The 25,814-nt window shown below is 39.2% G+C and overlaps 2 long non-coding RNA genes across 2 annotated transcripts in view; one reads left to right on the top strand and one right to left on the bottom strand.

The window, feature by feature from the left end:
• Positions 1–25,814, bottom strand: part of LOC131824168 (uncharacterized) — a 245,470-nt gene that overhangs the window by 82,650 nt on the left and 137,006 nt on the right. The gene's annotated exons all lie outside the window — the stretch shown is intronic.
• LOC131824169 (uncharacterized) lies at positions 14,752–24,421 on the top strand. The gene is made up of 5 exons (XR_009350774.1): positions 14,752–14,830; positions 16,507–16,591; positions 21,324–21,398; positions 23,459–23,584; positions 24,250–24,421. It is a non-coding gene; the product is annotated as an uncharacterized LOC131824169 (long non-coding RNA).

Here is a 25,814-nt window from a genome sequence, read left to right as displayed (position 1 = left end):
AAGTATTACACCAAACACCCTATAGAAAAATGTCAGGGATCATTCTCCAGCTACCCCAGAAGGGAAGCCTCTGAGTAGATACAAGCGGAGAGCTATCATCACGTGTGGTTTGCACAGCAGTGGCTCTATTTTAATGTCACCGACACTCACCCAGCCAGCTCAAGCCTTCCCTCATCTCCCTTGGTGGAACTCCCATGGAGGCAACCATCAATGTTGACTGTGAATGTGACAACTGATGTCTGGCCAGGAAACAGCTGTCATAGTCCAAGTCCCTTGTGACCCCAGCAGTCGGGGTGGCCTGAGACTCCACTTAGGGAGAATCACAAAATCTGGTCCCTCACAGTCATGGCACTGCCTCAAATGTGCACAATGAAGCTCCCTGAGCAACAGCAAAACAGATGGAAGCCTCTCTCTCCTTCCAGGTTGACTTTTATTGCTATTATGGTACAATTCGGTCCCATTCCACATCATTATATCTGATAACTGTCATAAACCTGAAATCACCGCTATTTGATGTCAGCACAAAGTCATTCCTGGAATTGAACCCTGCCAGGCTCAATCAACAAACCCTTGTCAGCTTCCCTTACCGCACCCATGTAAATCACCTGCCTGGTCATTCTTGTCAAAATCAGGTGAAGGAATCAGGCAGGTGTTCAGCAGGTCTTACAATCCATGACAAAGACTATCTGTAACTCTTCTTTTAAGTGAACACCACAACAGGACAAGATTTCCTTTACCCTACATGCAAACATAGTGTTCAGAAGTTTGAAATTAAAATATGTATAGGATGCCTGACCAGTATCTAAGGAAGAACTTGTTTTGATTCTAGAAACTTTTTTTTTTCTAAAAGTGGTGAATAGTTCAGGTGGTTTGTTACAATGTTATAAAGGTTGCGGTCTGGGTTTCATTCCCCCATGGCCTTGTTAACCAACTCCCAGAGAAAAGCTCCATTCCTCAGGACAGAATATACCCCTTCTCCTTCCTGCCCCCACTGATGTGTAACTTACAGGGTTGGCAGTAGGGGCATTGTATTATCATATGGTTAGAATTAATGTGTGTTGCTTCTCACTATAATAATGTATGGTATATATAATGTATAATATATATATAATATGTATAATGTATAATATATAGGGAAGGTATCAGGCACTTATAAAATGTCCAATAAATGTTAATTTCCTTCTTGCATATTTTTTAAGTAAGCTTCATGTCCAGCATGGAGCCCAATGCAGGCTTGAACTCAGGACCCTGAGATCAAGACCTGAACTGACATCAAGAGTCCAATGCTTAACCAACTGAGCCACCCAGACAGCCCTCCTCCAGTCACTCAAGTGACTTTCTGTAAGAAGGAAAAATATGCAAGAATTTGGAAGACCTGTGGAAACATGAGGACACTCCTTCAAGACCTTAACCTTCCCAGTAAACAACTTCAATTGCCTGACAAGAACTTGAAAATGTCACCATGAGGCCTTGTTGGCCTTTTTATCAAAACATAAAAGCCAGAACATGGGAGATACCAGCTAAAAATCAGGGCCATGAGGTAGGATGGATCCGGATTTAAATCCTACCACTTTCTAGCGGTGTGAATTAGGGCAGGTTACAAAGCTGCTGGGAATCTATCTCCGAATCCTTAAAATGGGGATAAATATTTGAAGCTACCTCAAAGGACTGTAGGAGCAAAAATGAGACAGGTCCAGCAAAATGCTTACAACAGTGCCTGACACAGTCAGTACATAATAAATCAAGGGATAGGGATTTTTTTTCCCCCAAAATATTAAGATCATATGCTCTCCAGCCAGACTCTCTGAGTATAAACTGTGGTCCTGTCAATTACTGACTATAACATTTAGGGGAAAATTCCTTATGTAAGGGTACCTCAGTTTTCTCTTATAAAAATTAGGATGTACCTATCACATAACATTGTGAGGGAGTAAATGACTTAATTCATGCAGATGATTTAGACCACTATTTGGAAATTAGTAAATGCTAAGTGTTACCTATTACGTACTTAATCCACATAGGTAACCTAGTCGGCCTTGGCTGTGTTCTTTGACAGGTAATCACAAGTCAGTTGTCCGGAATATCCTTGTTCTCTTGATGACTCAAGGACACATCAGGCATCTAACATGATTATAACGGAGGATAGTAAGAAGAAAGGCAGGCAGGGGCAAGGGGACATGGCCCTCCCACACCACCCCTATCTTAGGAGGAAACTACCCCTAAAAAGAAAAAGAGCCCATTCTGTTTTGGGCTTTACAGAAATGAAGGGAATGGCCTTGGGCATCTTAACCCAGACCCAGGGGTTAGCTCAAGAGTCAGTGGGATATTTAAACAAAAAGGCTGATCCTCTGGCCTGCAGCTGACTGGCATGCCTTAGGGCAGTGGCGGCAGTCACCCTCTTGATCCCATAGGCCATGAAACAACACCCTGGAAGGATCCTCTCCCCTATGAACAACGATCTGATAGGCAGATGATCACGGGAACAAAAAGCTGATGGGATGACAGGCGGATGGGGATAATCAGATTGAAAAACCTGCCAACAATCTCATAAAAACTCCTAGACTTAGAAACTCTAACAGCATCCCTCTAGGGTCCCCTCCCTCTTCTGGAGCTTTGTACTATCACTTAATAAATTGTTTTGCTGCCCACCACTTTCCTATCTGGTTTACCTCCTCATTCTTCAAAGAGGAATGACCAAGAACCACGGCACTAAAGGAAAAGAAATACTGAAACAATTAGAAATATTTAATAATTAAAATGTGACTTGAGCTTTCAAGAGTAAAGGGGCTGTGGGTGGAAGAGTCTAGAAATCTTGGTTCTAGTCTACTCAAGTGTTACTAGGTATATGGCAGTCTGTTTCCTCCAGAAAAGGACAATTATCAGTAATGGATCCCATGAGGATCACCAAAATCACCTCAGGATCATGTCCTCTGGCTTCTGGGAACTTTGGTTGCTGACAGTTCACAGCTGTAATCCTCACTACGAGTCCCTTCCCCTAAAAGATAGCTTTCCTTTTTTTTTTTTTTTTTTTTTAAGCCCCACCCTTTACCTTACTTTGTAACAGCTCGGAATGGACATTTCAAACCCAGTGTTTCCCTTAAGCTGAGTGGTGGGCCTTCTATTGCTTAGTCCTGCCTTTCTCTCTTCCTGACAGGTCCATCTCCTGAGAACTCCTTAGTAAGCTTTCCTCGTGCAAATCTCCACCTCAGAGTCTGTTTTCTGGGAGTTCAATGTAGACACCATTGTAGGTGCTGTTCTAACAACCAGAGATAACACGAAACAAATATTCTTGTTGAGCACCAATGCATACAAGGAAGACTATCAGCTCCAGGGCAATATCAAAGAAGATAAATATGGAAATTGTCCTCAAAGAACTAGATCCTAATTGGATCCACATACTTATAGAGGTTACATAGTAAGTGCATTTAACAAGTGTTATGAAACAGAAACAAGAATATTATGAGTGCATAAGAGAGGAGATATGAAGTAGTGGGGAATAAGGGAGAAAGGAGGGTGGTGGCTCAGTGAAACTACCTGGGGAAGGGATTGCTTTAACTGATCACTATTTACATGGACCAGGCATCTCCTCCAAAAAAATGAAAGTTCATTGGTTTCTGACCAATGAAATCATTCATCAGTCCCAAAATGGCATACCCAATGAGAGTTCTCATTGTTACTTGCCTGAAAATATCTATTTTTTTAATGATTTTATGTATTTATTTCAGAGAGAGAGAGAGAGAACAAGGGTAAGAGAGAGATTGAGAGAATGGGGGCGGAGGGTGCAAAGGGAGAAGCAGATACCCTGCAGAGGAAGGAGCCCAATGTGGGACTGGATCCCAGGACCTTGACCTGAGCCTAAGACAGAGGCCTAGCCAACTGAGCCACCCAGGTGCCCTTGCCTAAAGGTATCAAGGATCACCTGGGTGGCTCAGTTGGTTGAGCCTCTGCCTTGGGCTCAGGTCATGATCTCAGGGTCTTGGGATGGAGACCTGCATTGGGCTCCTGGGGAGTCTGCCTCTCCCTCCCCTCTGCCACTCCCCCGCTTATTCTCTGTGTCAAATAAATAAATAATAAATAAATAATATAAACAATAATAAATAATAAATAACAAATAAATAAAACAATGGGTTTTAAACATTTAAATCCATGTTCACTAGTGGTACTTTGTTTCAAGCTAAGTGGTGATCTTAGAATATACAAATTCCATGAGACAGAAGTTTGCCTCATTTAATTATTAGTGGTATAGGAGCCAAAGGAAGCTTGCCTCAAAATATGCCACTTTGTCATATAGATTATTTTCAGTTAACAGTTTTTAAGAAATAGCCCATGCAAGAGAAACACTCTGATGTCTCCTTTGTCTCCAGAATGCTAAAAAATAAATCCCAGGAGGTGAAGAGACATCCTTCTTGCCAGACACAGGAAATTCAGAGCCAAAAGACTAAATGAACCATAAGTAACTATGGACTCTGAGAAACAATCTGAGGGTTTTCAAGGGGCAGGGTGTAGAAAGTTGGGCCAGCCTGGTGGTGGGTATTATGGAGGGCATGTATTGCATGGAGCACTGGGTATGGTGCAAAAACAATGAATTCCAGTACACTGAAAAGAAATTTTAAAAAATTAAAAATTTAAAAAAAAAAAACCTTCATACTTTTTACTAATTTATTGCCCTGGCCCAAATTGTGTGCAGATTCCTTACCAACTGAGGTTCTTAAACCCAAGTTTTCTTTGACCTGTCAAGTCATCACATTTATTGTCTCACCTAAAAAATACAAAAACTGCCAGAGTCAGTCATTTCTTTGGGTCTCTATTTCATTACTGTGCCTTCATGCACACGTAATTAAACTTTGTTTTTATCTACTGTTAATCTCTCTCTTGTCAATTTAATTTTTAAGATGTCAGAAATAAAGGCATTAGAAAAATTATTAAATTTCCTTACTATCTACAGCCCAATGGTAAGTCCTCAAAACAGGCACAGTGACATTCCTCTAGGGACTCAACTGCCTCGATGTTAATATTTTACTAAGGGCAACAGGTAATCTTAGCCAATCCTCAGGATCCTGGAAGTCTATTTTAACATACGAAAATTCATTCGGAAACTTCTTTTATATCTACTCACTCCCCCCGCCAACCTGCCCTGTCAAGAAACACATTAGCAATCATCACACAAGCACATGACCTACCAATATACACCCAAAGGGTCTCACGACTCAGGTTTTATTAGACAGTAATAAATGACCATTTCCCAACAACAGCTAGCCCTCTCGAGGTCCTGGAAACCTTGCTTCCAAATTCCTTAGCGACTTACACTACCCTTCACGTCCTCCCAACTTGAATGTATATAATGGACCACTCCTTGTGACCACAGTGCAGCTCTTTCTGCCCACGAGTACGGTCCCTGTGCTTTAATAAAAATCACCTTTTTTCACCAAAGACATCTCAAAAATCCTTTCTTAGCAGTCAGCTTTGAATCCTAATGTGTCCTACATCACTTAAACCAGCTAGAAGAAATTTGAAGGATAGAAAGAAATTTTTCCTCCCCAATACTGGAAAATTGTCCCCCTACCCTACTTTTCTCCCCATGTGAAGAAGTTCAAGAGATTGTTGTTTCCAGCCTCTCTCCAGCCATCCTGGAAAAAGGAAGTCATGATGCCATGCTTGAGAGGTCAAACTGTCCAATTCTGGGGTTGAAGGTCACAAAGCCTACTTGCATACAGATATGTGGTATATTATTCATAGCTGATCTTAGCAGTAAGAAAGTTATATTTTGGGTTCTATCTAATTTCTTTGTCTCATATCTTAACTTGGATGCTTAAACCCCTATAGTTTTAACATTAAAATCCTGGTTAGATTCTGAAATGAGAATTCTGACAAGGTTATGACACTAAGAATTCAATCTAAGTTGTCATATTGCATTTCTAATGAGGTTATAACATGACAATACAAGACTTGACAAACCTCTAGAGATTCAGTTGTGTTAAAAACAAAACAAACACAAGCCAAAATGGAGTCCTTTGTCCTCTGCAACAGCAAACCAAGACCTAATTACAGTTTCAACCTATTCCAGGAATGTGACCTTTAAAAAGTCAATCTGAAATTTCCTTACCAGCACTAGCAAAATAATCTGCATGATTAAAAAAAAACAAACAAACAACAAAACCTGCCATTCTATCTCCCCCCACAACAGGTGTCCTACACTGAAAGAATCCCTCCTTTTCTTTCGCTAATAATTTCCTTGCCCCACTCTCTTCCTATCACAACCTTCAATTTTGTAAAACTCCTCAAGTATCTCCTTACTTATTACAGAGGATGCTACCCAATTTATGAATTGCTTAATTAAGCCAACCACATCTTCAAATGTATTCTCTTGAATCTTGTTGTTTTAAATATGGAGGCAAGGGGCGCCTGGGTGGCTCAGTGGGTTAAAGCCTCTGCCTTCGGCTCGGGTCATGATCTCAGGGTCCTGGGATCGAGCCCCACGTGGGGCTCTCTGCTCAGCAGGGAGCCTGCTTCCTCCTCTCTCTCTCTGCCTGCCTCTCTGCCTACTTGTGATCTCTGTCTATCAAATAAATAAATAAATTCTTAAAAAAAAAGACACTTTTAAAAAAAAAAATAAATAAAAAAAAATAAATAAATATGGAGGCAAAACCCAATTTAGTTTTAGTTATTCTGCTTTTCTCCCCTTTGAAGAACCAATATCTTGTGGGGGCTTTTTGTTGTTGTTGTTGTTTGTTTGTTTTTAATGCTAAAGGCCAAGGTATGAGAGGCAGTTGAGGAAAAAAACCATTGAAACTATTCTTTAGTTAAGCTGGACTTATTTCAAATCCTGAAAGACTCAAGGAGACAAGCAGGTTCCATGGACTTTTTTTTTTTTTTTAAGAATCATTTCCCCTTCCATACAACATACAAATCTCTCTAGTCCTCACTTATATGTCCACTATACTCATAACCAAAAGCATTTCTCTCTGTTCTGGTCAGATCATATGTAATGCAAATCCCCAAATACAAATCTAACTCCTACATGCCCTCTGGGAGGACTTTGTCAATAACAACAACAAAAAAAGAGGGTTTTAGCCCATAAAAAGTACTTATGAAGGTTTCAACAAGTTTGCAAAAACAATCCAAGTAACCTGGGCAATGTCTCTATAAATCTCAGCCTCTTTGGAAATCAGAGATTCAGTAGCCTAAGAATATAGAGAAGACAAAGCAGAGTTAGTATCTCCTAAGATTTTCTCCACCTCATTATCCCATGATGACTAAGTGTTAATGAATATGTTGTGTTTCTTCAGATGGTTTTGTGCCTCAATCCCAGTAAATCACAGCTTAGGTTCTTAGAAAATATGTGATTCCCACTGACATTCAATTCCACCTCCAGTCTTAAGGCCAAGCTATCAACATCTTTCTTCTGGCCTCAAGCAACAACTTGCTAACTGGTCTCCTTGCATCCTTTCTTTCTCTGTTCCAGCTCAGGCACCACACACCCATCAGAGAGGTCACATTAACTGAAACCCTACAAGGTGGAAGACAGAAAAGCATACCCACATGGCTAGGCGCTGGCCTACATACTGGAGTTGGTAGGAGCTGGCGTAGCTCTAACACTTGGGCCTGGGCGGTTTCCTGGTGACTATCCATAACCTCACAGAATATCAACATCAGACAGAATCTGATGGATCAAGATAAAAAGAAGACCTTTTATAATCATGCCTGAACAGACAAAACATGAACATTGTCCTAATGACCAAAATGACCAGATAAACCTTGCTCCTTGCCCTTCCAAAATAAGGGTGCCTACTGCTTCTTTACCAATTCAACTCTAGCTTCACTCCCTTCCTCCAAGCCTGAGAAACCCAATCACAGAATAATCCAGTTCTAAGATAGCACACAACCCAGAACAAAGCTCTACTTCCCTAAAGACTCTTCAAATTACCAGAAACAGTTCCCAAACCTATAAATCCCTTCTAACACCATCTTACAGAGATAGTCCATTGTTCTCTGTGAGCATTCTCCCTTGAAAGTTCACAGAGAAACCTCACTAAAATAGAGTTGGGAGGCCAGCAGGGCAAGCTTTCGTGCCCTACCACATGCCCTTATCTGCAGACTCAAGAGGAAGAAACAGACCTTTCTGGTCATACTACCAACTGGAAGAAGCAAGGTTTTTCTCCTCTCCCAGCAACAGCTCAGCCAATGACAGGCTATCACAACTCAGCCAAAGAAAAGCCACTACACTGTGAACACCCAATCCAATGGACTCTCTGTTTACAACAGTCCCTCCTATCTTCAACTGTTGCTCTGTGAAAGGGTATTCCTTTCCTTTGTTCCATGGTTTTGACCTAGCACACATGTCCCAAATTGCAATTCTCTGGTATTCCTGAATAAATCCATTTTTGTTGGTAAAATAACTGATGATTTTATTTGAAGATTAACAAATATTACCTATAATATTAACAAATATTAACCAATATTCCTATGACCACTAAACCCACCTTTTTGAACCATAGGCATATTCTGATGGTCTTTGGCTGCAGAGCACTGACAACTGTATAGCTCAAAAAGCTTAGAGATATTCAGTCAAACCACCTGGGTTCAAATTCCAGCTCTGTCACTTATTCTCCATCACATACTTCCTAGGCCAAGTGACACAACTTTGTTGTGCCTTGATATGCTCATTTGTCAAATAGGAAAAATGTTCATTTCCTTTAAAATTTTTTGAGGATTATAAAGTAATACCAGTAAAATATACAGAATATATTACTTAAAACACACAGCTGGTCAAATCACTCCTATTTAAACTAATAGGCAAAATCATGAATACATCTAACAATGTCTACCTACCTCTAAAGCTTTTTGGCAGCTTACTTTTCTCCTCTATAAAATGGTTCTAAAAATATAATTATCAAAAAATATATCATTATCAATAAGGACATAAAGATATATTTCAAAAAGCATCTTGACTCTGTCTTTGCAAAACCTCTTGTCACTAGCACTTAATAGGCACACAACAAATGTCATTTTATCCTCCTCTGTTTTCTCAACTGAAAAACAATGGGACTGGATGAGCCCAGCACAATCCAAACTGCATTCCAGGGACTATCCCATTTCATGTAGCTAAGGTCTGCAAAACCTTATTTTTATTTTGTCGGAAAACTGACATAAGACTGCTATTGTCGGGCGCCTGGGTGGCTCAGCGGGTTAAGCCGCTGCCTTCGGCTCAGGTCATGATCTTAGGGTCCTGGGATCGAGGCCCGCATCGGGCTCTCTGCTCAGCAGGGAGCCTGCTTCCTCCTCTCTCTCTCTGCCTGCCTCTCCGCGTGCTTGTGATCTCTCTCTGTCAAATAATAAATAAAATCTTTAAAAAAAAAAAAAAGACTGCTATTGTCATTCATAATATCCTGGAATCCACATGAAAAATAGTACCTTAATGCCTCAGTGTCTCACAACAAAGAGAAAATCAGTACATGTTGGTGGAATAAAGTTCTAAATTCAAATTTTTGAGATAGAAATGTGTTTCATCAGAATGACTTCCTGTATTACTATTATGTCAAACAAATGTTATAAAACTTGAGTTTGTAAATTTATGCTATTAAAGATTAATTTAATGTTTCATATACTAAGATTCTAAGCATTTTTTTTTTCAGAAGGAAAAAACAAAGCTTCTGCAAGGACTAAAGTTAAAATATAACTTGACTAGATCATCTCTAGGCACCTTCTGGTTCAGAGATGTTTAGGGTTCAGAGGTGTTTTTATATGCTTTGGAGCATCCCAAATACTTAGGATTAAAACAAAGTTATACAATATCCTGTATCACTTCAACAGGGATGTTGTTTGTTATCTAAGTAGGCAATTGCTGTTTTTTAAATATGTAGACTGTTTGCCTAGAGAGGCAGAAAAAAGTATTCACTTTGCAAAAAATGCCTTTATTCTGTATTACCCACAGATGCCAACTTGTCCATAAACACATACACATACCAGAGCCCATGAATACACCATGACTACTGTTGGCCTCCTGATTCTGCGTGCAGTGAATTATACTTGCAGTGCTGGGATATTACTTTTAGAGACACCAGTAAGAAGCCCTTGAGACGACTGCACTCCCTCCTGCCTGAATAATGCTATCAAGCTATCCTGAATCATGTTATTCTTAACAATGCAAACTCCAGTAAGAAAAAAATTGATCAAGGCCTTGTTCAGAATTTCTCTGATTACACAAACTGAGGTGTTGAAATATTTTAAACATGGACTGTTCAAAGTGGTTATGAGATCAGAAACTAGACTGGAAGAAACTGATCACCCCCTCCACAATATGGTTTAATAAGCAATCATCACAGTGTTTCCAAGTATCAGCAGTGATCTAAGCTGATCCTATCACATAGTGAAAAAGAAAACTGAGGTCCAGAGAAAGGATGGGTTTCTCCATGCCCAACTGGCAATGTTATAAAAATACACTAAATAACAATTTCATTCTCCCAAACTTTCCTGTTATACTTTATGTATTCAATATACCATACGTTAATTGAGAACTAATTGAATTCCAGTACACGGTCTAATGGAGAGAATATTCCCTTTCTGGGAACATGGTGGACAAACAAATGACTCTCCCAAAGAAGATAACAAAAATTCTGGTATGTGTTTTTAGATCTTTACAAACACGAAGATTATTGAGGAACATAATAAGGAATAGTTACTTGAGGCCAAAAACTAAGTGAATATAGGAAAACCACTGAAGCCAGCTATTAACTTTAAGACAATAATTAAATCTGTTAAAATTAACCACTGGTTTTCATGTTCTTTCCAGTCTCAAAACACTAAATATCAAGTTCAAGGACATCCAAGAATAAACCCAATCTATAAAACTAGAAACTCAAAAGAATAATACTTCTGGAAAATGGGTGAATTAGGGGAAAAAAAATGTGTTCTCCACTAAGGGACTGTAAAAAAGTTTGCCTTTCTGGAATCTCAACAACGAAAGAAATGAAAAACAAATCTCCAGAACGTTTAACCCACAATCTAGACTTCACATGAGCTCACTTCCTGAATTCACACTACATGGGTTTCCATGAAACCTCAAACCAAGAATTTGCTTTAGGTTGTTACCATTCTGGTAGCACCCCCAAACACTGAGCAGAAGCAAATAAAATTCTTTCCTGGGATAAGCCACCCTCATTTCAGGCTTTGAAGAATCCCCACTGGTAACATTCCAAGAAACATATTCTCATAATAGAGATTCATTAAAAATATATGCAAAGATGCCACTCTGGAAAACAGTATGGAGGTTCCTCAAAAAGTTGAAAATTGAGCTACCCTATAAGCCAGCAATCACACTACTGGGTATTTACCCTAAAGATACAAATGTAGTGATCTGAAGGGGCACGTGCACCTGAATGTTTATAGCAGCAATGTCCACAATAGCCAAACTATGGAAAGAACCTAGATGTCCATCAACAGATGAATGGATCAAGAAGATGTGGTATATATACACAATGGAATACTATGCAGCCATCAAAAGAAATGAAATCTTGTCATTTGCAAGGACGAGGATGAACTAGAGAGTATTACGCTAAGCAAAATAGGTCAATCAGAGGAAGACAAGCATCATATGATCTCTCTGATATGAGGAATTTGAGAGGCTGGGCAGGGGGTTGTGCAGGGTGGGGAAAGAAAAATGAAACAAGATGGGATCAGGAAGGAGACACAGTTTCCTGTTTCTCAGGAAACAAACTGAGGGTTGCCGGGGCAAGGGGTATGCAGAGGGGGGTGGGGTTATGGACATTGGGGAGGGCATGTGCTATGGTGAGTGCTGTGAAATGCGTAAGCCTGACGATTCACAGACCTGTACCCCTGGGGCAAATAATACCTTATATGTTAATTTTTTAAAATATTCAAATAAGCAGATAAAGACCCACAAAGATTTCAGATACTGAGGTTATCAGACACAGAAATAAAACATGCATTCATATTCACTTTAAAAAAGAAATTGCAAATCTCCAACCAACTTTGTAGAAGAGCTAAGCTAGAAATAGAAAAGGTAGTACTTGAGATTAAAAACTCAAAGAAAGATCCAGTTTCAGGTAAGAAGGGGTAAACAAACACACTCTGCCTATCCCTCCCACTGAATGAAACCATAAAGCATGCAATGCATGGAACAGCTTTGTGATGATTCTGGAAAGTAAATAGGAGTATGCCAATGGGAAAGAAATTTGAAGTACCATCAAACGGGCAGGGAGGTTACCACTTTTTCCCTGGTATCCTCCAACCTGGAGTCAGTGTAACCCAAAATACAGAGCTGGGCATCAACAATGACAGAGACCACCAAAGAAAAGGAAAGAGGTCTCCTAATATAAAGGAAGAATAAGAGAAATCTGCTTTTCTCTCTCTCTCTCTTCATTTCTGTTCCCTCATAGCACAGCACCCAAATAGTTTCACAGTCAGAACTGCCACAACACTGCACCAAAGAGGCACCCCCAAGAGCCTAAAACTCTGGGGAAGGAGAACCTTTCTCTTCAATCAGAGAAGCTGTCATTTCAGAGAGTGGGGTAAACCCTATTGCTTTTTTTTTTTTTTTTCGTTCTCAGTCTTTACCCTCTTGACACTCCCAGATATGGATTAAAATTGCCAAAAATTAGAAACAACCCAAATGTCCTTTGATGGATGAAGGGATAAACAAGCTGTGACATATATAAATGATAGAATATAATACAGCAATAAAAAAGAAATATTGATAGACTCAACCACTTAGATGAATCTCAAATGCATTATGCTGAATGAAAGAAGACAGTCTCAAAAGGGTTACACACAGTAATTGATTTTATGTATACAGTATTCTAGAAAAGACAGAAGTGTAATGACAGAGAACAGATTAGTGATTGCCAGAAGCTAGAGTCAAAGAACTTACTCAGAGGCTCATATGAGAAACAGAGCTAGTGAATCTACTCCACCGCTTCATGATGTAATGAGATCCTTGCAGTTAGAAGTGTTTAAAGCCCGAGAGGTTATGATGTATCAGGAATATTGCAGAAGGAATTCATGCTTTAAAGTTTGCATAGATGTCCTCTTAACATTCCATTCCACCTTTGAGAGACTCTAAAATAAAGTCAGGTCTGCATTGAAATACACCTGGCCATACCTAACATTGAAGAAATATAGTCCCTACACTTTTGGGTTTGACAGTTCATTGAAAAGCCCTCAACAAATAACATTTTTATTTAAAATTTTTAAACATTTAAAAAAATTAAAATTTTATTTAAAATTTTTTTAAATTGTATAATCCAATATATTTATATTGGAATGCCAACTTTATAATAAATGCTAAGGAGACCAAAAAAATTAAGGCATACTCATCACCCTCTACAAATTTGTAATATTGCTCAGAAATCATTAGTACTTGCAATGTTAACCAATGTACAAAAGTTAAACAATAATGCCACTAATAATATAAGAAATTCCATGAGTAAGAGCTTGTGTAATTTCCAAATTGATGTACAGAGAAGAAGAGCTATGGGGAGGCAGGGAATTTACTGGATATTTTCCATATGCCTTTCCAGACCTCCTGTCCATCCTGTCTGTACCCATTGTGTGGCCATGAGGCTGACCCATATGGATACACCAACAGACCCCTGATTCCAGATTCTGATTGGATTCAGTGGCGGGGAGGGCCAGTAGGAGAACAAGAGGGCAGAATAAGTGAGGCAAACGTGTTTATTTCCCTGGTTCCTGCCTGCCCCTTTACTACAGGCTCCCATTAGGTGTATGTCACCACTCCTCTACTTTCCCTTCAGTCTACAGCTGGTAATGGTTTCCAGCTATCACTAGCCTCAGGGTGCTTCACCATCCCTTCTTGGTTTTCCTCAATGCTGGTTGCACCTTTGTAAGCAGGCCATTTATTAAATTAGTTTTTAATAAATCCGAGTTTGCCATTTGCAGGAACCCTGACTGATCGTGTGGAGAAGAGAGGGTATGTTCTGCATATTGTAGTGATCAGGGAAGCTTTATAGGGACTGGAGCAGAGTTTTGAAGTGTAAATATAATTTAGACATTACTCTATTTATAAGGCTTATCCAATGGCTGCTGATCACATCCGGCCCAGGCAAGGACTCAAAATCAAATCAAGGAACATGATGGAGAAGCACAAAGCCTACTGAGGATAAGGTGGGCCAAACTGGAGAGAGGTGGGTTTCTGGAGAGAGAATGGGTTTATGTGCGTGTGAAATGGGGGGAGGGAGAAAACATTCAAATGCTGTAACAGTATGTAGTGAACTTACAATGTAAGCTAAGCACTGTGCTAAGTTCTGAGGAAGCAGTAGAGAGCAAAACACAGTAACCCCACCTTCCTTGAGTGCATTAGTTTCTAAACTCAGCAGCTAATAATAACAGTAACAGTAAAATAACAACAATGACATTTTGTTGTCTTACACTCTTTTCAGGTAAATAACTCAGGAGTATTTTAGCTGGGCAGTTCTGATTTGGGCTTCTCCTGAGTTTCTAGTCAAGATGTCGGCCACATCTGCACCTAGCTGAAAGCTAGACTGGGACTGGGAGATCTGATTCCAGTACAGCTCATTCACAGGGCAATTTTATTCCAGAACGTGTCAGGAGCTCTTACAACACAGATTCTTCTCTGGGGCTGCTTCAGCATTCTCACAACGTGACAGAGTGATACACAAAAGGGCAAGCCACCGAACTAACCTCCGAAGTCACAATCTGTCACTTTCACAACACTCTATTGGTCATAAAGGTTAGGCCTAGTCACTGTGGGAGGGGACGATGCACAGACTGGATTGCAAGAAGGTTGGAATCTCCGGGAGCCAACTTGGACACTGGCTGTGATACGGAGTTTATGGTCTGTATATGTAATAACTGCAAACTCACACACCAAAAGAGTAATTACAACCTGTAGTCCGTACTGGGAAGGGAACCCACGGAACCATTAGGTAACCTAGCAGAAAAATCTGGTTGAACGAGAAAACTGAGACAGGGAACTGATGAACTCATGTCAGCCATACGGTAAATTAAGGCACATGACTGGGGACCTTTAGGCTCTTGGCCCACATTAGTTCTGGTACACTCACCATTTTCTACATGGATTTTTTTTCTTACTTACAGTTAGAGTGGCCTCTATTTCTCCTTCTTCCCCAGATCCAGCATTCCACATCTTCCCCCATGGTTCCTTTGTCTCTCCCAAATCTAGCCCTGTTCCTTTCTTTCCTGACATGCAAAATTTCCCTCACTTTCTAATTTCCTCGCAGGAATTCCAGTTAAACTGAGAAACAAAATCAACAAAAATAATCAATACACATTACAAATATATGTATCACTTTATTCTCCCCAATTGTAAAAATTAAACACACACACATACATATACTCAACCAGGTGTTACACTAGACAATACTGAGAACACAATCAGCCATCTGTATCTCTACTTTGTCAGATAACAGAAGTGGCCTCTGATTTCAGAAACAACTGTAGTGGGTCTTTACCAGGCCTAGAGCTGCTAAAGCTGCAGAGCTTGTTCAAACACAGATGTCTAGGCCCTAACCCCAGAGTCTTCTGATGCAGAGTTTGGGGCGGAGGCTGAACATTTGCATTTCTAACAAGCTCCAAGCAAGGCTGATGCTGGTGGTCTGGGGATCACACTTTGAGAACCACTGGTGTATGGTTGGTTATCAACCTGAGCTGCACACTAAAATCCCCTAGGGAACTTACAGGTGTAGACAACTGTTCATGCTCCAGGTTTTCTGATAGAGTTGGTGTGGGGTGTAGCCTAAGCAATGGGACTTTTCAAAGCTCCATCAGGTGATACTCGTGTGCTGCCAACAGGAGGCCCACAGGTGCCGAACTTGCCCATTCCTGCTTACTGTTGCCTCATTCAGACATTGCTTCCAGAAAACTGCAGGCGAGCACTCAGGTTTCCACACTCGACTCTGACCCCTCAAGACTTCAGGGGCACTGCGGCAGCGCTACAGGCCTTGTGACCTTCTGCTACTTTAATAAGACCACCTCCTCTTTCATCATTTCCTATATTGCTCTTCCTACCAGGGTTTCATTCAAAGAAAAGGTCCCTTGGCTAAAAGAAATATTTGAAAACCACTAATGTAAGAGAAAGTCCACTAAATTGAAAATGAGCAGGCCTTGCTTCTAGCTATGTAATCGTTTTACCTCTCTGAGCTTTAGCTTTGGACTTGATCATCTCTGGAACAATAGCTAACATCTGTATAGCCGTTTGTGGTTATAAAATGATAGTTTGCTGTGAGGAACAATAGTTGATAATTTGCTTCACATGATCATTACAACAAACCCATCACAAAGCTGGTATCTGAATCCCTATTTTGTAGTTAGGAGAATCATCTGCAATTCAGTCAGAAAAACCCACTTATGTCTATCCAACAAAGGCAATACTCGATCCAAATATTCTTGGTTTAAATATTGATTCCTTCTATAGCATGATGCTGCCATTAATGTCTTCTCTTTCATGACTAACATGAAACTCTGTATCATTTCCTTCTTATCCATACAAAGGGAACAATATTCTACAGGCTCATCCCCTCCATAAAAATCTGGAAATAATCTCGTCGAGGAACAGGAACAAAAGGCTGATTTGAAGGTAATGGTCCTCAAAGCATGGTCCCCAGATTTATCACCTACAGACCTGTGAGAAATGCAAACTTTCAGACCCCACCCCAGATGCAATGAACTGAACTTTGGGGATGGGTCCCAGCAACTCTGCTTGAACAGGTGCCCTTGGTTATAGTGATGTGTGGTAAAGTTCAAGAGCTACTGGTTAAGGATCTCTAATGCAATCTTCAGGAGCTCTGTCCTTGAGTAAACCTGGTGGCAAAGCTAGTGGTACTGAGGTAGGCTCATATGGCTTGCAAAAGCCGATTGTTAAAGTTTCAGCAACTGAACACACTGGCACACTGGTTAGGAATATTTACACTGTGGAAACCAGCCAACAATAAAACTAGAGCTTACACCTCTCTTCCTTTGTCCACAAGAGACCTGGTTTATCAGGACACAATAATATCAAAATTCTGATCATTGATCCTAGTTTCTAGATGTGGTCCGAAAATGTTATTCCCAAGGTCAAGATTTTAGGCCCCTCCTTGATTATGCCAGAAGTCTCCATCTGCTCCATTCACTAAAACTGGAGAATGCATTAGCCAATTTTGCTTAAAATGTTCAAATTTTATCATGGTTTTTGTGAAAGAGTACAAAATCTCTCCATGATCTGATTCTAACTTCCTTTTCAGTCTTGTGTTTATTCACCTTTATTCACCGTTTATTACCCTGTCCACACTAGGCTTTAACTATACTGTGAAAATCATCTCCCATTCCTCTATTTCATTGACCCACCTCTACCTTCTCTGGTTCATGGCACATGCTATTCCCTCAGCCTGAAAAATGCTCCCTCCCTATCTCATTTTCTAGGTCTCAAACCAGGTACAGTCTCCCGCAGGAAGTGCTCTTCATATCTTTTCCCTCCCAACCCTTCCCCTCCCACTCTCTGCCCCCGGCCCCCAAGTTAGGTGAACTAAGTCAAGCAGAGAGTCAATTATCATATGGTTTCATTTACTTGTGGAGCATAAGGAATAACATCGAGAACACTGGGAGATGGAGAGAAGTAAGTTGGGGGAAATCGGAGGGGGAGATGAACCATGAGAGACTGTGTACTCTGAGAAACAGACTGAGGGTTTTGGAGGGGATGGGGGTGGGGGGTTAGGTGAGCCTGGTAGTTGGTATTAAGGAGGGCACGTATTGCATGCAGCACTGGGTGTGGTGCATAAACAATGAATTTTGGAACACTGGGGAAAAAATTACAAAAAAAAAAAAAAAAAGAAGAAGAATACTACAGGCCAGTATTTCTGAAGAACACAGATGCAAAGACGCTCAACAAAATATTGGCAAATCCAATTTAACAATACATTAGAAGGATCATAGACCATGATCAAGTGGGGTTTATTCTAGCTTTGCAAGGTTGGTTCCATACATGCAAATTAATCAGTGTAATATACTATATTAAAAAAATGAAAGATAAGAGTCACAATCATTTCAAAAGGTGCAGAAAATGCATTTGACAATATTCAACATCCATTTATGAAAAGGACTCTCAACAAAGTGGATATAGAAGAAATGTACCTCCACATAGTAAAGACCATATATGACAAACTAACAGCCAACATCATACTTAGTGATGAAAAGCCAATAACTTTTCCTCTAAGATCAGGAACAATACACAAATACCCACTCTTGATACTCCTACTCAATATAGTATTGAAAGTACAACCCAGAAGAATTAAATAAAAAGAACTAAAAGGCATCCAAATTGAAAAGAAGTAAAACTCTCATTATTTGAAGATGACAATATCTACATATAGAAAACCCTAAAGACTCCTCCAAAAAACTATTAGAATAAACAAATTTAGGAAAGTGCAGGGTACAACACCAATATACAAAAAATTTTGTATTTCTATACACCAAAAACAAACCATAAGAAAAACAATTTTAAAAATCCAGTTTACAATTGTATCAAAAAATAAAATGCCTAGGAATAAATCTAAGTAAGAACTATACATTAAAGATTAAAATACATTAATGAAAAAATTTAAAAGACATAAATAAATGGAAAAATATTGTGTTAATGGAAACAATTGATATTGTCAAAATGTTTATACACCAAAGCAATCTACAGATTCAAAGTCATCTCTATCAAAAGTCCAGTGGCATTTTTCACATAAATATAACAAACAATTTTAAAATTTGTATGGAACCAAAAATCACCCTCAACAGGGTACCCAGTTTTGGGAAAGAACAAAATGGAAGAAAGCATCATGTTCCCTAATTTCACACCCTATCACAAAATCATAGTAATAAAAGAGTTTCTGTATTGGCATAAACAGAGATACATAGGGGGTGCCTCAGTGGCTCAGTCAGTTGGGTGTCTGCCTTCAGCTCAGGTCTTAATCCCAGAGTCCCTGGATTGAGTCTCCTATGGGGCTCCTTGCTCAGTAAGGAGTCTGCTTCTCCCTCTCCAGTCTGCCCCTCCACCTGCTTATGCTCTCTCTCTCTCTCAAATAAATAAGATCTTAATAAAAGCAACAACAACAAAAACAGATAGACACATCGATGGGATAGACTAGAAAGCCCAGAAATAAACTATCCACATATGGTCAATTAATGTACCACAAAGGAGCCAATAATATACAATGAGTAAAATAACAAGTCTCTTCAATAAATGGTGTTGGGTAAATTGGATACCCAAATGCAAAGGAATGAAACTACATTTTTGTCTTAAAACAAGAATTAAAAATACACAAAAAAAACCTCAAAATGGATCAAAGATTTGAATAAAAGACCTGAAACCATAAAACTCCTGGAAGAAAATACAGGTGGTAAACTCTTTGATATCAATGTTATGGATGATTTGATTTGACACCAAAAGCAAAGGCAACACAAGCAAAAACTAAACAAATAAGACTGCATCAAATGAAAAACTTCTCCATAGCAAAGGAAATCACCAACAAAATAAGGCAACCTACTGAATAGGAGAATATTTTTCTAAGTATTTTATCTGATAAGGATTAATATCCAAAATATATAAAGCACTTACAACTCAATAGCAAAGAAAGAAATAATTCTATTTATAAATAAACAGAGAATCTGAATAAATATTTTTTCCAAAGAATACAACAGATGGCCAACAGATACACGAAAAGACAATCAACATCATTAATCATCAGGGAAATGGAAATCAAAACCATAATGAGACATTACCTCCCATGGCTATTATCAAAAAGACAACAAATAATCAGTGCTAGCAAAGATGTAAAGGAAAGGGAAACTTTGTGCACTTTGGTAGGAATGTAAATTAGCAAAGCTACCATGGAAAAGAGTATGGAGGTACCTCAAAAAATTAAAAATAGAACTACCAAATGATCCAGCAATTCCACTTCTAGACTTTTTTTTTTTTTTAAAGATTTTATTTATTTACTTGAGAGAGAGACAGTGAGAGAGAGCATGAATGAGGAGAAGGTCAGAGAGAGAAGCAGACTCCCCATGGAGCTGGGAGTCCAATGCGGGACTCGATCCCGGGACTCCAGGATCATGACCTGAGCCGAAGGCAGTCGTCCAACCAACTGAGCCACCCAGGCGTCCCCCACTTCTAGACTTTTATTGGAAGAAAACAAAACACTAATTTGAAAAGATATATGCACCCCTATGTTCTCTGCAGTGTTATTTATAATAGCTAACATATAGAAACAACCTAAATGTCCATCATTTGATGAGTGATAAAAGGAAATGTGAGATCTATAGATACATACAACCACACAGACACACACAGAAGAATATTACTCAGCCATAAAAAATGAAATTTTGTCATTTGTGACAACATGGACAAAACTTGGGGGCATTTTGTTAAGTGAACGAAGTCAGACAGAAAAAGATAAAGATCATAAGATTTCACTTACATGTTGAATTTTAACACACACACACACACACACACACACATCCCCCAAAAAACCCCAAAAAATAAAAAACAAAAAAACTCAAGCTTAGTGATATAGAGAGGTGACTGCCTGAGGTAGGAAGTTGGGATGTGAGCAAATGAGGGAAGAGTTTCAAATGGAAGAAACTTCCAGTTATAAAGTGAGTAAGTCAGGAGATGTAATGTATAGCATGGTGACTATTATACATGTATAATGTATAGCATGGTGACTAATGTACAGTAATACTGTACTGTATATTTGAAAACAATGAGGAGAATGAATCTTGAAAGCTCTCATCACAAGAAAAAAAGATTTGCAACAGTGTGTGGTGATGGATGTTAACTGGATTTATTGTGGTAATCAATTTACCATATATACAATATTGAACCATTACTTTACACACCTGAAACTACTATGTTATGTCAATTACACCTCAATTAAAAAACAAAAATAAAAAGCAGAAGGCATAATAAATTGTAGTATATTCATGCAGTAAAATGCTATATACAGCAGTTTCACTGAAATCCAAATATCTATAACCAAATGAATAAATCAAACAACACGATGAGTAGTGAAAGAAGCCAGACATAACAGACTGGGTAATATTTGGCTGCATTTTTATGAAATTGCAAAAAAAAAAAAAATAGGTGAAACAAATCTATGGACGTAGAACTCAGGACAGAAGGAAGTTAATGACTGCAGGAGGTACATGGGGGCTTCTGAGATGCTGGCGACATACTATTTCTTGAACTAGGGGCTGGCCACACTATAATTCTAACGTTTCATTATAATTCAATTGTTAATTCACTGATAATTTCATCATTGCTTTGTATCCATGTTATCCTTCTACAGAAAATTTTTATCAAAAAAGTTAACATGTCTAAGGCACTGTGCTGGGCGCCATGTCGGAGAGACCAAAATTATCAGGTATGCATTCTCTGTTTTTCAGATTGTTAAGAAAGAGTTAAGCCATCGCACAGAGCACTGAGTGTTATACATAAACAATGACTCTTGGAACACTACATCAAAAAGTAATGATGTATGTTATAGTGACTAACATAATAAAAATAAATAAATAAAATAAAAATTTAAAATAAAATTAAAAATAAACACAAAACTAACAGCATAGACTCTAAATGACAGGTGACCACATAGGACCTATGCTAGAGCTGCCTTCTATGAGCCCATTTGTATGCATCTCTTAACACCACACTCACTGACATCAAATCAGTAGTTTCAAATTAGACACAATGCAAGTATTTATACCACAGAAAATAGCAAGTGCTGCAAATCAGGGCTTCTCCCTCTTCTCCCGAACCCCCAGAATTGGTTGTTAAGCATTTACCTGCACACCACAAGCTACAGAAATCAAAAGCATTATTGGAATTAGAAAGAGCAGCATCTTAGCCTGTCTGAGCTCAGCATAGTCCAGTGACAAAGGATAAAAGCCTTTTTTAAAAAGTTGTAAAACCAATTTTTTCACAAGGTAAGACAAACAGAAATGCCCACAGACTCTCCGCTCTGGGTTGCATCACCCTACTGCCCTCCAGTGGTAAACCCACTCTTGTATGCTTTTCTGGAGAATGAGTTCAACCAAATACCAGGGACTGTACATAGTCCTTGATTTAGTTTATGATGATGCTTAGAGCCGAATGTCATTGATTCTATAAATTCTGGAAATTACAGAGGGATAGAATTGATAGGTCATGTTAACATACAAAGCATCAAAATATCTCTTGCTGGAATATGCAAGGATTAGAAACAAAGCATCATCCAGAGGATAAAGAAGTCCTTATATCAGGATGCTGGTTTCAAGTGGTCTGGCAGCAAGCCAGTCTAGCCAAGCCTGCTCTTTACAAATTCACAAGAAACCTTGTGGAATCTCAAAAATCCTACAACTTTGTAAATAATACATCTTATTCTGTGAGAATCATACAGTGAATAATACATTATACACAGAGGATCTGAAATCCAGAACAAAGAATGAGATCAGGGAGAATTTAGGGTGACCAGAACCATGTGCTCAAAGCAACACAGTATTACCAACATTAACACTGCTTACCCAGTGTACAAGGAGGAGGAAGAAGAGGAAGAGGGGGAACAGAAGGGGAGTAGAAGGAACAGCTTTAATTACTTAGAATTAAAACAGAAACTATCGCTGTTTTGGAATTATGCATGAAAAATTAAAATTAATTAAAATTAAGCATTGTTGGGAAGCATTTAATCCTCAGACATGAGGATATTAAAGTAGCCAGGAAGATTAATTTGTTGATCTGCACGTTTCCTGGAAAAGTTAGAGAAAGCGATCTATAGCCTGTTTCCAGGAACTTTCAACCAGCCTAAGGTTTCAAATGTTCCTGGACATCCAAGCCCCAGGGACTAACTCAAACCACACCTGGTATTCCTTTTACTATTCCAGGTACACTGACTTTTAGAAGATATTGCATCATTTTTGTTTTAACTGACAAGAAACCAAACCAGAAAGAATAAAAAGAAAGAGCAATGTCATTGTGGTTTCTGTATTCAACCACAGAGAGGGAAACATTCCCAGCCTACACTTGTAGATAACAAAGTGGATATGATAGATTAGAGTAGGTATCTTTTCAGACCTCCCAGGAGCCTTTGTTTGACTTTTCCTGACTACATACTTGGGTCCTGTCCATAAAAGTGGCATGTAACCCAGGTCAGGCCAAGCACAGCAAAGCATTACTCTGAATAAAATGGTTGATTAAGGAGTGGAGCTTGTCACCAAAGTAGAGATAGTTCAAATCCCTTCCTTGAGCTCATAAACAGGTATTCTAAGGTATATATTTCATCTAGAAATCCCCATAGAGCAGAAAGAGGCAAAAAAGGAAGAAAGAGATGGAGTTCCAATGACAGTATTTGATCTTCCAGATCCAGTCATACCAAGAGGTAAAATGACCCCCAGACTTCTCAGCAGCATGAGCTCTTGGTAATGTTTGCTTGATTTTTTTTTTTTCTATCAGTTGCAAGTGAACGAACCTAACACATTGGGGACAGAGGATTCACATTAGAGGTGTCAAAACTTCTATTTCATCTGGATACTGCCTTAGTAGCAGTGAGCCTGAAGAAAAGAAATGGATTATCAAAAGGTAAAGTATAATAAGCCATGAAGACATCAAGTAAACATATGAAGCAAAAACCAGAGCCCACTTAAAATGGAACGCATATCACTTTTGGGAAAAAAAGGGCAGCAGATTTCTTTTCAGCTTATCAACTTCACCTTTACAGATCACGATACTGAATCCTCTAGATGCTAAACATGATTCAAACTAGTCACTCCCCTAAATAAAGATGATGATTATTATCACCTAGTACTTACAAAGCCCTCGTATTTTACTTAGAGTAACTCAAATGATCCTTGATACTACCCTATGTAATGGGTTCTACTTCTATCCCAATTTTAGAGATTAGAAAATAGAGGCACAGAGAGTTTAACTAGTGTAGAGTCACACAACTACTAAGTGATAAAGCCAGGATTTGCACCCAGTTGGTTCAGTTCTGGAGTTCATGCCTTTAACCACTAGGTTATCCTGATCCTTAGAAAGCACAGGAAATGGTAACATTGGAATTTAAATGCAGATATATAAGATTCCAACTTTCTGCTACCGTACTTTGCCCTGAAAAGGTAATGTCTATATAGTCTAAAGTCAGGAAGGGGTATTGCTACATTTTCTCTCGGTCTATGCAAAATCTACACACCTCATCAATATGCACAGGCCTTACTGTTCTTACACATTTATCTTATTCCCATTAGGACTGAGTGTTGCCACAGAATAGCAAGTTTCAGTCAAGTGTATTGACTACAACCTCCTGACATCAACCAATATGAGGCTTCAGAGGACCCCACATTCAGGCAAGTCTTCACCTGACCACTAATCCTGTCTATGTCAGCTTGTCAACAGAATCATAGACTAAAACATCACATGTCTAAGCCCAAATATGGTCTTCTTCTTAAAGTCTCCATTTCCGTAAAATGGGGTAACACAATCTTCTAACCTGGTTCTCAACCTTAGACCACTTCATTCTTTCATGTGCTTATTTCTTGGTTCCTCCCTCTGCATCACTTCCACATCATATCACCAATTCCTGCCTCTTCTACGTGTCCCAGGCAATTCCACTCTGGTTGCTTCCACACAAGTCCAGGCCTTCATCTCATCCCCAGAATGTTAAAAACCTACCTAATCTCCTATTTCATCTACAATACAGTTTCATTCATTCACATGTTCTCCTAGTATTCACATTTCTACTATGTGCCAGTCTCTATGCAAGGTGAGCACCAAAGTAGGAAGTCTCCCTGATCTCATGAATCTTCCCAAAATACTACATGGATGCTGTAAATGCCACCAAACTCCCTAATACCTATAGAAATGAATGCCTAACTTATTTTTCATCCAAGGCCTTCTGAAACTCAACCCCAAACTAACTTACCACCCCTACTTCCCAGTATTTCCCTTTATATGGTCTTTGCTTCACACAACTCATACCCATTAAACCATCAGGTAGTCCTGGCCCTCAGTTCTTGGAATGTCCCCACCACCACCACCTGTTTATCAGCACACTAGAAGAAGGGTTGTGTTTTATGTTACTTTATAATGTCAAAAGCCAGGCCCTGCCCAATCCAATATTGATCAAATTTCTCACCAAACACTACAGATCAGATCGAAGACTCTATCATTGTTTAAGACATATATTCCCTCAAAAATTTTATATTTGTTGAGTCTTGTAGAAAAGATGGATCTAAAAAAAAGGGGGGGGGGTCTTTATAATCCATACAGGACATTTTATCCACCTGCCAGATATTTTCTCAGAATTTTATAGTTTTCACATGTAGAGTGGGGGAGAGCGAGGAAAAAAGAAACATGAACAGCAAGGGTTTATGACTTCCATGAGATGCCAGTAGACTGTGATCTGGAAGCTGCTGAACCTACCCCCTGCTTGGTGTTTTACTTCATCTATTCAATTAAATAAAATTTGGTATAGACATTCTGCAGACATAGCTCAAGATGGGTACCCACAACACATCTGGGAGTCAGAGACACAGCAAACAGAGGAGTACCATCTGTGGTAACTGTGGTTTTCTCTAGCTTTAGGTTTGTCAGTTACCAAGGAGTCAACAAGGAAGAACAGGGATTAGATCCTCTATGTCTAGGCCATGTGGCCCATGATCATCTCCCTAAATGATTCAACACAGCCTGATCATCTCCCTAACTGATTCAACACAGCCTTTTCAGAAAATATGAGAATTTCAACTTCCCTTCCCCAAAAGGCAGACTTCAAGGACACAGAATATTCTTCTCAAATTTGACAAGCTTCTGGAAG

This window comes from Mustela lutreola, chromosome 2, assembly GCF_030435805.1.
Source record: "Mustela lutreola isolate mMusLut2 chromosome 2, mMusLut2.pri, whole genome shotgun sequence".
NCBI lineage: Eukaryota > Metazoa > Chordata > Mammalia > Carnivora > Mustelidae > Mustela > Mustela lutreola.
Note: the sequence above shows the minus strand (reverse complement) of the source record. Positions and strands in the feature narration are given on the sequence as shown.